Raw genomic sequence first — 14,728 nt, 5'->3', positions numbered from 1 at the left:
TTAGCTGTAGCAGTAGTAGTATCGGTAGCAGCCTTGATCACCAACAGATCAATAAAGGCCGGTTCAGGTTCATACAGGCTGAACATCAGAAACCTGCAGAGGTGAGATGAAGCGTCTGGCTCTGGTTCAGACCCTCACTGACAGACTACAGCGACGACACGACCTTTAACCTTCCCGAAGCTTCGCTAGAGGTCGACCGTCACGCGGCTTCGACATCATTTTCCATTAAGACTCCGGGCGGTCCGTGGGAATACCGAATGTGATTTTAAACGTGGACGGATGGACCGGCTGCAGGTTGATCCGTGTCACCTGAGCCTGTCGGCGCTCTGATCGCTCAGAAGGATTCGGCCAGGTGGAGAAGGTATTTTGGCGTCTCAGAAATGAAATTATATTTGCTTTTCTTTGAAAGTTGATGACTAGGGAATGGCAGAAGGAAGGAGAGGTGAAGTATTAAATGAAAATTGGCCTCGGGGAGCACACCAATAATATACTATGTCAGAAAGTACCTTTCCAGTGACAAACTATTGAATTAACTTCCTGATCTAAGAACTGATAGTTTGAGATTATATTCTAGACATTCTAAACATCAATATATTATCGTCAAATTAATGTTTCTACCTTGGTCTAATGACTGTAAACCAGTGAGAGCATGGAGAAGACGATCGGTCTCTTCTATCTCACTCCAGTAGGATTGTTAGTTCTAGTGTTTCTCCGCATTAAGACTACATTTCCCATAAGCCTCGTTGCTTCTTGACAGTCTTCTTGATGACCGTCTCATTTATTTACAGTAATTACACTAATGTCCCAAAATTAGTGCTAAAAGTAATGATTTGTTGAAGGTAAAAGAAGAAGAGTAATGTCTTTTCAAGCTGGACCACAAGACGCTGCAGCTACAATGCAAATCTACAACGAACAGTTTCTCTTCTCAAAGCTGGAAAACAAAAACCGACTCTGCTGCAGTCCGACGGAGGAGCTGATGTATGTTTTTTCTGTGCAGGAGTGGAACCTGGGATGGAAATGCGTCTGGGAACAGGTGTTTCAAATGCGGCGGGGTTGTGAGTAATGACCGGGGTCAAGCTCGCTCCCAGCCAAGGCCAGCTGAGCCATTACTCAAGGAATGCCAGAGGAACGCTTCCTTCCCCCTCCGTCAGTCAGATGCTCCCCCCATCCCCCCCCCACCCCCACCCCCACCCCGCGCACCGACGCGTGATGACAACACGCAGCGGGGTGATGGACAGCTCCCTCTGGCTCCGCGGTGCCCGATCGTTGAAAAGACAAGGACGACTTGGGCCCGGCGAGCCTTGAGACTCTGTGTGACTCGAGCGACTCGGGGAAGGAAACTGGACTCCTTTCTTTCCTGGATCCTGGATTATGTAACGGGGTTTGATGGATACCAGGCTGCGGACAGAGAGACACGGCGGGCCAAAGTGGATTCGCGCTCACGATCTGCTCGCAGGTCGCTGTGTAGTTCAAGGCAGGCCGGTACCTCTGAAACGCGTCTCACTTCGAGGCGTCGCCTCTTTCTTCAGGTTGTTTTTCACTTCCTCTCTTCTTCCACATGCGGCTCAGTCGCTCCCAGGGGTCGGAGGTGAAGGGAAATCGCAGCAGTCTGGTTCAGTCTACATCGGTTCTTGTCTGAACCGCTTTACTGCCCGTTTTCTCTCAACAGTAGTGGGCCGCAGTATCAAAAACATCAGTGTGAGATATTATGCAAAACGTATCAGTTCTGTTGTAATTTCCAACAATTTCCTCACAACAAATGAAAAAGGAAGGGTTTCTTTCCAAAATGAGATACCCAACATTTGAAATAACTAACATCTTTTCTTGCAAAATGATTACTGGCATTAAAGCAAATTTTAGGCTACTATTAAAGTTATGAGTCATCTTAAGACTTTTGGTTGCAAAATAGTTCTGTTTTGGAGGTTAGAGTCATCTGAGTTCTTGAAGTATTGACCGAGGGACTTCTGATACGAACGTATTTCCAAAATGGATGTGTAACGTTTTGTAATGAAACCCTTCAAATGTATTTTGCAAGTATTTAGTGTTCAAGTTTAATCATGTATCCAGATAAGAACCGATTCAGTGCCACAGCCTGCAAAAGAATCAGGACTGGGGCCAGACCCAAAACAAATACGGAGCAAAATGAAAACCAGCGAACGCTACAAAAGATCACAGTGTTATCACTGCTTGAACAACTTTAGACTTTAACTTCTTCATGTTTTGGCAGATTCTTTACTGATTTTTATCGGTTTTCATGACATCATTTGCTCTTTACATGACATGCTAAATTTCATTAAATGATCAATATTTAAGATAACTTAGTTAAGACCGCCTGACAGAAAACAAGGCAATTTTACTACCATTGTGCAGAATCTGGCGCAACATTACACTGAAAGTATAAAATGACTGCAGAGCTGTTTGGATTTGGGCCTAAATACCCATTAGAGGTGATTTCTCCATGATGCATTGCTTCATGAAGCCGCCTGACTGCTCTGGGTCTGGAGAACCAGCTACACGTTTGCTGACTGATTTGCCCATAACTCAGAATCACCTCATGGCTCAGCGTGAGAAAACACAAGGCCTCGTTCATGAGAACCGGCGTTTGCGTCCGCAGACGGTCCTCAGCACGTTCGGGGCTTCAAAAACTCAACCAACCGTTTCAGCTGCTGACGCGAGCGTCGTTTTATTGTGTTTTCGTTGTGGATGTTAAGACCCTATATTGAATGCCAGTGGTTTTGATGTGTGAGTCTGGCACATAAAGGCCGAGCCGCTGCCAAAACACTGAGTCCTGGTTGCCCGCTAAGTTCCACGTTGTTTGTAATTTGCTCATGCTGAGCGCTGCGGCGGCTGGTGGCGGCCAGAGCCATACATCACAGAGTTGGGAAACCCTGGAAATAACGGGACGCTGTGTTGTGACACATAATAGAGTCATAGAAAATGAATTTATGATGCGTCGCCTCGGGGTGGGGGGGGGGGGGGGGGGGTACACCAGGCGGGTCTTTTGGGCAATGCAGACGGTCAACACTCGATAGCGTGCAAACGAAACGAACCACAAGCTAAAACTCTATTCAGTGGCAGGCAGATATTCACATGGGATAAAAGCAATAGTGCTGGGGCAACTCCTTGGGTAATGTTGCACATCACTCACCACACTGCGGCAACACGAGCAACAAGTCACCACAAGTCCATTCATTTGCCACAGAGCTGAGCGACCAGAGGAACTCGGCTTTCCACGCTTCCTCGTTTGTGTTCAAATTTGTTTATGAGGGGAAAAAAAAAAAAAAAATCCCTACTGATGCGATGTCCTTTCATGATTAGTTCTCCCTGCAAAAACGTATGAGAAGTTTGATTCCAGCCATTCAAAGCTGCCCAGGTCTCTACAGCTTTTATTTGAAAGGCTACAGGAGTAATCACCTCAAAAACGACGCTGAGAGAACGGTTGCATCTATTATTGGGGTCGATGCAAAGCTCTGAAGTCATTTTATTGGTTTTTCTGTTTATTTTCGATTAGTGCTACCAAATTAGCGCATGCCAGCTAGTTAAAATGAAGTAACCTTATAAAAGTCAATACCAAAGCAGCAAGAAATACATGATTTGCCTGTTAAAACTTTGCAGCAGCAGATCGCTACATATATGCATTCGGAGCCTCTGGCCCCGCCCACAATGGGTCAGAATAGGGCGACACATGGACCGAGTTGCTCAAAAAGTTGGCCAAGAAGTTTCCCGAAGGACCACTGCCACATTTCATGCAATCTACAGACCTGGGTGACAATATATTTGAAAAAGGTTTCGGTAACACTTTACAATAAGGGTAAAGGTGCTTAAAAAATATACATACACAGTCAAGTGAGAACAAGTGACAGTTAACTGTGTCTGGTAATCATTTACTAATGGTATTAATTTATACATTATTTAATAGTCATCTTTATAAACTATTAAATAATGTATAAATTAATACCTTAGTTAACATGAACACCATTAGTAAATTACACATTAGTTAACTGTTAATTAAGGGTTAGTTAATGCTTATTAAGCATTAACTAACCCTTATTTAATGTACCCTTATTCTAAAGTGTTACCAAGGTTTCATTTTAAAAGTTTAGAAGTTGTTGAGGTTTACTTCAGCAGCCTGAAGAAGAATGAGCAGGACACAGGCTGCATGACATAAATCACTTATTTCTTGAGGATTCTTCAAATATACAACTGCTGTTGTGCAGACGTCTGGCCGCACCTCGGGCCATGTGTGACATAACAGCTTCTTCTGTCCGTCAGAGCAGACGGGCCAAAGCTCTCCTCCTCCTCCTCCTCCTCCTCCTCCTCCTCCTCCTCCTCGCTAAACGCCTCCCATTATCTGTCTCTGCGTCTCACACACGCTCAAATTGACTCCATGTGCGTCTCCGCGATCCGCTCGTCTTGGTTTTCCCCCGATCCTCTGTCTTAAATTTTCACCCTTTTAGTGCAAGTCATGTCTGTCGGCTCGGTGTTCCTGCAGGGAGGAGACCTTCGTACAGCGTCCAGCCATCAATTTAAAACCATGAACCTGGGATTCATCTGCGTATGGGGGTGGGCGGGGGGGGGGGGGGGACATGCTTGAGCATACACTGGACATTATCTGTATAAATATACACATCCACGCTGCTGTCAGATTAAAACCATGTATGTCTTTCAGGGATGAAGGATGTTTGTTTTCCCGGCGATGCCCATGTACTTTTAAAAAAATATACAGCGGGATTTTAACAGCTTTCGAGGGCCCAAGGGCCATGAAACTCTTTCAACGCGTAAATGAGCGTGTAAAATGTAAACTCAAGAAAAAACAAACGCAATTACATGTTTTTGCCTGCAACAGAAGGCCAGTTTTGTTGGATGATATCTAGTATTTAAAAGAAAATGTCTGATTTCCCTGCTTACAACCATGATTTATGATCATATAAAATGGGTTCCATGGGTGTTCAACCTACTCAAAGCATAAAGGAACATTTAAACTTGAAGAGAGACCGTCCCGTGATCAGGAGGTCACAGGTTTGATCCCCACAACAGCCAAATGTCTTGTCAAAGTGTCCTGTAGCAGGACGTTTAACCCCTGCGTTAAGAGCATCAGCTAAATCTCTAAAGACTGAAATGTTAACTTTCAATCCAAGCAGGAAAAGTTCGGAGAGTTTCACAGGACTGCAGCTATGGACTGCTGTTCATGAAACGCATTCGCACATGAAATTGAAATTGAAATTGAGAATGAAATTCACTGATATTGTATAAGGTCAAAACTTTACAATTACAAAGCAAAACTCGAGAGGTTTGCGCTGAAAATGTGTCAAAACCTTCCTCTGTAGATTCCACTACTGCCTCCAGTAGTGAGGAAGGTGGAAACTGCATCTACATCTAGAAGAAAAAGTAAATTGCGTGCCAAAAACCAATCACCAACTTAGAGTTAGATTCACAAGAGAATAACATTATCAGGGAAACTCAGTCTTCACTAAAATTCGGAAGGTAATTTAACTTTACAAACTGCAGACATGACAGATTTGCACGGGATTAAAATCACCAACGATTTCTGCAATTATTGCAAATCACAGAACAGCTGTGTATTAGTCATGATATCAACATAACTGGAGGAGAGGAGGAAGGAAAGAAGGAAGAAAGGAGGGAATGAAGGAAGGAGGGAGGGAAGGAAGGATAAAAGGAGAGAAGGAAGGAGGGAAGGAAAGAAGCAAGGAAGGAGGGAAAGAAGTTAGAAAGAAAGGAGGGAAGGAAGGTAGAAAGAAGGATGGAAGGAAGGTAGGGAGGGAAGGAAGGAATGAAGGAGTGAAGGAAGGAAGAAAGGAGGGAAGGAAGATAGGGTAAGAAGGAAGGTAGGGAGGGAAGGAAGAAAGGGAAGGAAGGAATGAAGGAGTGAAAAAAGGAGGGAAGGAAGGAAGGAGGGAGGGAAGGAAAGAAGCAAGGAAGGAGGGAAGGAAGTTAGGAAGAAAGGAGGGAAGGAAGGAAGAAGGAAGGAATGAAGGAAGGAAGGTAGGGTAAGAAGGAAGGTAGGGAGGGAAGAAAGAAGGAAGAAATGAAGGAATGAAGGAGTGAAGGAAGGAAGAAAGGAGCAAATGAAGGAAAGAGGGAGACAAGGAAAGAATCAAGGAAGGAGGGAAGGAAGGAGGGGGAGAAGGAAGGAAGGAAGGAAATCATTGATGCAGCTGAACCTCTTCCCTCACTCACTCTAAACTGCTCTGGATAAGCAGCTAGGAAAGTGAAAATGTAAATTTTGAAGCGCTAAAATGTAAATTTTGTAAAATGATAAAACACCCAAAACTGAAGCGAGGAGGTTTTCTGAGTCTGGAGGGTGAAGCGTGGATAAAGAGCGATGAGCAGCCGCTCCAAATGTTTCTTTTTTCTTCTCCTCCTCCTCCTCCTTCTCCTTCTTCTTCTTCTTCTTCTCCTCCCTTTGTCATGTTCTTCCCATGGGTTGCCTTGACAGATGAGTTATGGTGCAGAGGAAATCCCCCCCCTAATCCGATCTGGCCAGGGATTCCCTTGTTTAAGGAAAAATAGACTTGGACGGGCCGAACGGAGAGAACAGGGGGGGGGGGGGAAGGAAAGGGAGGAAGGGGGCGGAGGGGCGGAGGGAGGACAAGACGAAGGAAGGACGAGGGCCGTTTTGTGTCGGGGAAACCCTGGACGCCGCGAGAAGGCGAGAACTTCAGAGATTGATGTCCTCCGCTGTCGGCGGTGAGTGACTCGCAGGAGCCGGTTTCTCCGTGGAGATTCTGCTGTTAATCGCTTTCACAGTGCAGGACTCCGCTGCAGGTCTGAGAACACGAAGCCCGGGGCCCGGTGCTGGACCGGCCCGGGGCTCAGGGGTCTGTCTCTGCTGACCTAGCCCCACAGCTGGGTGGGGGGAGGGGGGAACATGCTCGAATGGCCTTCCCACTCCAGGCAGAACAGCAGACTCACTCCCACTCTTCCATCGTTTGCTGGAAACTGACCTCAGATCACCCTCTCCCCACTGAATCCCCTCTCTCATGTTTTCCTCCTGCAAAGCCTCGTTCACACTGCAGCTGAAAGTGTCCTGATGCTTTTTTTTTTTTCCCTCACGAGGCACAAGACTGATGTTTCATAATCAGTGTGAAGACCAAAAAGCTGCATGGTATCGCATTTTTTCCCCATCTGGACCTCGGGGTGGGGTGGGGTGGGGGGGGGGGGTATGAGCTACCAGATCTGATCCCGGGGCATTAGCCTGTTTTCCAGCTCCCCCTTTTGTCTCTGTATTGTTTACAGTCCGACCTAATGCTGCGTTCAGGCCGTGTCGGATTTACTGTGAATACGAGCCGGGGGACAACTGGGGGAAAACCCGTTCGCTTCGTCCTCTCTGCGGTGATTACAAGTAAGACGTGGGAATCTGTTCTGTCGGCTCGGATAACTCGCTGAAGTCCGTCAACACAAGCAGTCCAGGCAGTCCGAGGTAATACAAATCGAAATTATCAGTTGTACTAGTCCATACCCGGGGATGCGCGCGCCACAACTCGCCAAAAATGCGCATAAACAGCATAAATTTGGGAAAACGCCAATGCTCAATGCCCATGTGCAGCTTCAGATTGATTGGCCAATCCATTGAGGAGCAAAATGGATGCAGACAGACAGACAGAAGGACAGAGTTTTCCTCATTTTATAGTAGGATTCACACCAGTACAATCAGCTCTAATTATAAAAAGCAAGTCATGTCTGCTGCAGTTCCACACAAACCGCCAGCGGGGAAATTCACACAATAAGTTTGTCACTTTTCCGTCCCGATGCCTTCAACCGGCCCACCGGGATTCCTCCCAGTTCTCCCACTCAGCCACTCTGCGTATGATTGGGTCTTACGGGAATCCAAACTTTCACGTGCCATCGGATATATCAGAAAAACTAATTTTCTACTTGGATATTTCACATGTGCACCATTCAAAGTCAGAGTTTTGAGTCAGTCAGTGGTTTATCGTTTGTCTTGGTTTGATTTTCTGACAACATACCACCTGAATTCAACGCTGTTCAGCAGCCGACTTCAAAGTCCCGGATGTCGGACTTTCCCAGCGGTGCCTGAACGCAGCGTGGGACCACCGGGCGGCCCGGCAGCAGCCTTGGCCCCCCCTGGCGCCCTGTCACCAAACGTCCCGTCCCGCTCCTCTCCCCCTCACAGAGGAGCTGGTTTCTCCTCAAGAGGTTTCGCTGTTGATTGTTTTCGCAGCGTTTCCGTCTCCGCTGCAGGTCGGCGCTAACAAGACGTTTGGCTCCGAGCGTCCGAGAGGAGGCGTCACTCTGATGGATGTTCTCAGTGCATTTGTCCTTGCTGCGGGACTGAGAGAGGAGAGGACAGATTTAATACAAGGAGGGCTGCAACTCTTATTTTCATTCTCGAATAATCTTTTTTTGTGTTGAACTGTTTTTCAATTGATTTATGACATAAAATAAAACAAGGATCAACAGAACACTCTATTTGGTAAACCTTAGTACGTAGTCAGAGACATTACACCTTCCCTTCATCCTGTGGATGACTTATTATTACTTGCACATCCTTTTATGACTACTTGTACTACTCTGTTATTATTGCAGTTTTTTGCTCTTGATCTGTGCCTTCTTATTGTCCTCCCAGGCCCCCAGCTTAACTTATAATTATTTAAATTCTTGGTCCTTTTTTTGTATCTTTTTATCCTAGTATTTTTATACCCATGTTGTTTTGTTTTGTACTTTTATTTGCCTGCACCGTGATCTGAGAGAAACGGCATTTTGATCCTCTGTATGTCCTGTACATAAAGTACATAAAGTTGACTTTGACTTCCCCAATGTACACCATATATATAATAGTATGCAATATTCAAGATATACAGACATTAATTTTTCAAATAATCTGTTAATCATCAAATATTCAAATAATCTATAATCAAGAGCACATTTTAGTACATCAAACTGCATTGAATAATCAAAATGTCACCTTTTGACCAACCACAAAAGTCCCATACAGTGTAATCTGTCAACCCTAAAACTATAAATCTTTTCAAAATGAAAAAACACAACAAAACAAATACACATCTTGAATGAATTCAGCTATATTTAGTAATCACACTAAACTAATCTGTAAACACGTGGCTTCCTTTGGTGTGTGAAGCAGCACAGACCGCTTTACTGACATCATCACACCGGATTTCTGGGTAATGAAGTCCTCACAATTCAAACAGTTACCTCTTGCTGCCATCTGGGGACGCCAGTGTACAAAGTTGCCTCAAGCAGCTTTAATATTAAACTTAAATGTTGTTCCCTCTGCCAAGGAGCTTATGTTTTCTCCCGGTAATTTGTCTGTCTGTCTGTCAGCAGGATTTCTCCAGAATTTATTAACGGATTTTCATAAAGTTTGGTGGGCAGATCGGCCTTGGGTGAAGAAAAAACTGATTTAGCGTTTTTTAGCCACAACTATGAAACTAACAGAAGCAGAGACTTGATTCCAAATCCTGATGGGAAAGTTTTCAGGGTCAAAAAATCAATTTAACTTGAAGTTTAAGTGACAGGAGTGATGCGTTGCGAGTTGGAGAATTGTTCAGTGTTGGCGGAGGTTTACGCTCTCCGAGTGTCTTCTAGTTTTGAGTTATGTGGCACATTTTTGGAATTGACATTACTAGATTGAGCAGACTGATGATTTAACTGTTATTAAGAAATGTGACAGATGTCCACTGTCTTTTGTACCTCGAGACAGCAACTTGAGGGCTTGGAGTCAGAGGCCATTTTTGGCAAAAATAGCATCTTCTTATCAAGTAAAAAATCTTGAGATCTACACTAACAGTCAAAGGTTTGGTCATATCACATTTTTCTTTATTTTTACTATTTTCCACATTTTAGAATAACAGCAAAGACTCAAAACTATGAAATAACACAAATGGAATTATGCAGCAACCAAAAAAAGTATATTTTAGATTTTTTGCCTTGATGGAAAGGCAAAGGCTTTGGAAAGAAATTCATACATAGGATCAACTTCACTATTTATATTTGACTAAGAAACTCATTTCAAGCATTTAAGCAGAAGACTGTAGATCAGAAAGGCTTTAAGAGAATGAAGATCAGAGTGCATTCAATCAGGTGTGTCCAGACGTTTGACTGGTAGTGTATTTAGTAGTGTAAGTGTCTCTTTAATTGTGTATTTATGTGATGACATTATGTTAAAAGATATTTAAAACAGTTGATCAAAGTTAGGTCCACTTTTTTGTTTTGGCCCTCCTGTAAAACCAAAACCAGCTTGGCTCCAAGCCCTTGAAACGGCACTGGATCTTGTATCTACATCTTGTATCTATCTGTAGATGCTGTTTCACTTCACAGGAACTGGCCTTGGAGAAATCCCCAGAATCCCCCAGAATCCCCCCCTGCATCGCCTCAATCCGCGTTTTTCCAAGAGCGGCGGCGGCGGCGCGATGGCGCTGCAGCGAGACGCGCAGGTGAGGCGGCTGCTGTCCGGACGCCGGGCGGCTGAGTGTTTCCAGGCCGCTCCGCCGTCTGTCGCCCCGGGGCCGCGAACGTCCTCTGAACAACCAGGAACTGCACTTTTATCACAGCCAATGAAAAGCGGGGGATCGTTTAGCAACACATGTTGGGAGTGAGGAGCCTGCGATCCATGTGGAGTTAATTCTGACCGTCCAAGACATTCAGAAATCCAGATCATATCTCAGTCTGTGGGAATCTTGATGAATTAAGTGGGTTGTGTTTGTTTTGTCACAGACGCAGATCTTTTATCGCACTCATCACCAAGTCGCCTACAGTTACATTTACTCTTTTTAAAGTAGTTGAGAAACTTTTTGTGTGCTTGTACTTATACTGAAGTTTTAGGCCCCTTTAGGTCCTACAATACACAAGAGTTACATCAATGTCCAGTCAACAATTGAGGTGGTTCAGCATCCAAAAAAGTGAACATAAGAGAAGCATAAACAATAAATTAAAAAAAGAACAGAAATATGACTTTTTTGAGTATTTTTTTTTTTTTTTTAGAAGTTATTAATTATAGGTTTAGTAGGCAATGTTTTACCTAAAATATTGTACTTAAAAAATATCCATTACAAATTAGTAGTATAAATTGTGCAGGCTCTCTGTTAGCATTGCATCAGTAACTAGCCATAAATCGCATCTCCATCATTCCTGAGGAAATGTTAAAAAGTTAACAAACTAAAATTAAATGCTCAAATGTATCCATGGTAACAGTTAACATCCATCCAACTGCAGTATTATTGGTTTGCGTTAGCCTTGTTGTTGTCTAGCTAGTTTGCTAGCCTTGCTAGCTAGCTGGATAGCTAAAACCAAAAGAAAGTGTAGTAATGTTGTAGGACAATGGGGATGGGATTACAAAATTGTACTTGTATCACGCTCAACACGGTCTGTAACAATGTTCAATATCACACACTGAACTCTGTCCTCATGCTTTTTGCATTTCAAATACACCGTTGTCATGTGAAAACCAATGTTGGTGATTTGGATGTTTTAACTTAATTTGAGGGATTACCACCCTTGATCTTATGAAGCCTTTTCAAAACCTTGGATAAACTCAAAATTGCATGATGGTCCAGCTCAAATCAAGGTGGCTTAGTTCCTGAGAAGTTGACATTTTGGAGATACAAGGTTTTCACTGGACAGCGATGATTACCGTATTTCCTCTAATAGTGGGCGGTAGTCAATTAAAAGCCGGGTCTCCGATAATGTCCCGGGGCCGCGGTCGACACGAACAAATAAAGGCCGGCCCCAAATACAGGCCGGGGAAAAAAACAAAGGAAAAAACAACGGTGGATACCGGTAAACTCCTGGTGCCTGTTATATAATGTAACTGTAGTTTGTAGTAACGTACAAGTGCCACAAGATGGCGGTATGCCACAAGATGGCTCGGCCGGAGGAAGTCTCTGGAGCGTGCCGTCGTCGATTACCGTAATTATCATAATGCATTGCAGTAACAAAAAAACGTCTCCCTAACGAACCCCAACAGAAGCAGATCAGAAAACAAGGAGGCTTCGTAGTAAAATATGAGCAAATATACTTATCAAACAGAGGGAATTAGAAATAAAGGCCTGTCTCTAATATAAGCCTGCTTCCAATAAAGGCAGTTGAGGTAAATAAAGGCCCGGGCCAGTATTAGAGGAAATACGGTATCTGTCTTTTAACGTGACTCAGTAACTTTACTCTCATTACATTCAGGACATTTACTCGGTACATTTTATAAGCTGCTTACCTTCACCCAAGTTGATTTTTACACTTGTACTTCTACTCCGGTCAGACTCCAGCAGTGGAGCAGCAGGAGGATATTTTCTTTCCTCCCGGCTCATTAGAGGAGCGTGTTGGAGTGTGATGAAGGCGGATGTCTGTAATGACGCTCGTTTTTCAGCGCCGCACGATCTTCGCCTCTGTTTTTATAACACCCATCATCCCGTGAGTCTCTGCAGACCCCGGCTCGTCCCCGGCGTTCGGGTTTCATCATAATAAAACATCGAAATAAAAGCTCCCATTTGTCTTGGCTGCACAAATAAAATAACCGCGGACATGATATTTAGCGGCTATCGTTATGAATCCCTTTGACAGACAGCGGTGTGCGTGTGTGTGTGGGACGGGACTTAATGGGAACGGTATTTCATGATGTACTCGAGTGCCAAAAGTTCTCCTCCATATTCCTGCACATATTATCCAGACAGGTGAGGAGCCTGAGACGGGAACAGGAGAACAGGCAGTAGCATTCGATCTCATGATACAACAATAATTTCCATATGTTCTTTTTTTTGTTTTTTGCAGGATGAAGAACTTGAGCAGCACCTAGCCTGGCACGCTCGCTCACATTGTTTGAATCTGCCTTCAGCTTTAAAAATCTGGCTTCTGTTTTGTGGGAGAGAAGAAGAAATGAAAACAGGCTGTCAGTTTTCCAGCCTGCGTTGGCCTGATGCAGCGAGGACCTGCCAGCCGCTGATGTCATCCAGCTACTACAGCCATGAAGGGTTTGAATGTATATTCCGCTTTATCACTCACACACACACACACACACACACACACACACACACACACACACACAAACACCTTTATGTATTTATGAGGCGTTTGTTTTTCTCCCTGTGTTCTTCTGATCGCTCTGGAAGGCGCTTCATGCCAAACTTGTTTCGCAAAAAAAAAGCACAAATAAATTTAATTTTAAAAAATCTGGCTCCTATTGCGGACCACAAACAAAACTCCCAGCATGCTTCAGTTTTGCCAAAACGCCTCGGAGGAACCGAACAAGCATTAGCCACCCAGTGATGTCATGCAGCTACTATAGAAATCACAGTCCTGCACTGACAAAACCTGACAGACTGGTTCAGTTTTCTTCTCTCGTCTCCAGACTCATCAAGCTCATTTCAGGATTTTTTTAGTGAAATCATCTCACTGCTCTGACAGATAATTTCACCGCTTTCAACAAATGAGACTTTTTTCCAGGAGAATGTAACTTGTTTCAGGACATTTTCTTGGTAAAAGTGAAATTGTCTTGGAGAAAGTTTCTTGTTTCCAGATTCTCTTCATTGTTTTATGATGATTTCTTGAAAGAAGAAGTCATATTGGCATGAATCAAGTGAAATTTACTGAAACCAGCAAGATTATCTGCTCAGTGCAGTGAGAGAATTTGACTGAAAATATCATGAAAGAAGCTGATAGGTCTGGAGACAAGATAAAGTCACTGGACAGCTTTCTCATTTTTTGCAGTATAGACTAAATGCAGCCGTAGAATAAGTGTTAATTCCTAGGAGGTGAAGGGTCTGAGGTCATAGCACCCAGGCAAGAGATGTGACAAATATTCCTGTGACCTTTAAGGTGATTATGCATTATAAAAATGTGATAGAAGAAGAAATATGAGGAGAGAATAGAGTGAAATTTAGTTTTCATGTCTAGGGAATTGCAGTGAGAGAATTTGACTGAAAATATCATGAAAGAAGCTGATAGGTCTGGAGACAAGAGAGAAAACCACTGGACAGATTGTCATTTTTTGCAGTGTGTAGTTTATTTACAATGCGTTGAAGCTGGATTCAGCCTTGTGCGATCATTAGCCCAGAACATCGATTTCCCAGCCGCCTCGGTCCGGCTGACCCGTTAACACCGACAGAAACACGAAAGCGCGTCGCTGCTCCCGTCCGTCTCGCTCTGCTGTTGAAACAGCTGCTGGGGTTTTGCGTCTCCCCTGGGTGCTGCAGCCTGGGTGGGCGGCGCTGTGGAACAAGGACACTTACAGCCACATCAGCGTTAAGGAGCTGCGACCGCTCGTCTGGCTTCACCCCGCCGGCTTGCTTTTTTTAAAAATATATATTTGCTTTGCTTCACCTGCACAGCACTTCGTCTCCGGCTGCCTGTTCTCTTTAAACTAAACTTCAGGCCTTGAAATGTCAGACTTCACCTGTTGATTTCGTTCTTTGCTGGAGCTTAAAGTCAAGATTTCCCCTGCATACTTCCACATTAAACTTAAAGTCACAAGTAAACAGCATTTCGGCATTCTTGCTTCCGTAATCTTTGTATTTCCAGTTGAAACAGGATGTTGGGGCGGAATTATTGGCTGGAATTCTTCACGTTTTCCAGGAATTTTTTGTATTTTTGGCGATTTCTTGTTAATTAGGTTTACATTATGATATAGAGAATTACCAAACGAGGTGGAAAAAGTTATTTTTCATTTCACTGTGACTTTAAACTACACTGCAAAAAACGTACCATCTTAACAAGTCATCTAGTCTCATATTCAGCCTTC

The sequence above is a fragment of the Centroberyx affinis genome, unplaced genomic scaffold, assembly GCF_046629955.1.
Source record: "Centroberyx affinis isolate AG114_WGS23_722 - 3 ecotype Tasmania unplaced genomic scaffold, CSIRO-AGI_Caff_v1 ptg001538l_1, whole genome shotgun sequence".
NCBI classification, from domain to species: domain Eukaryota; kingdom Metazoa; phylum Chordata; class Actinopteri; order Beryciformes; family Berycidae; genus Centroberyx; species Centroberyx affinis.
This window is presented reverse-complemented; position numbering follows the sequence as displayed.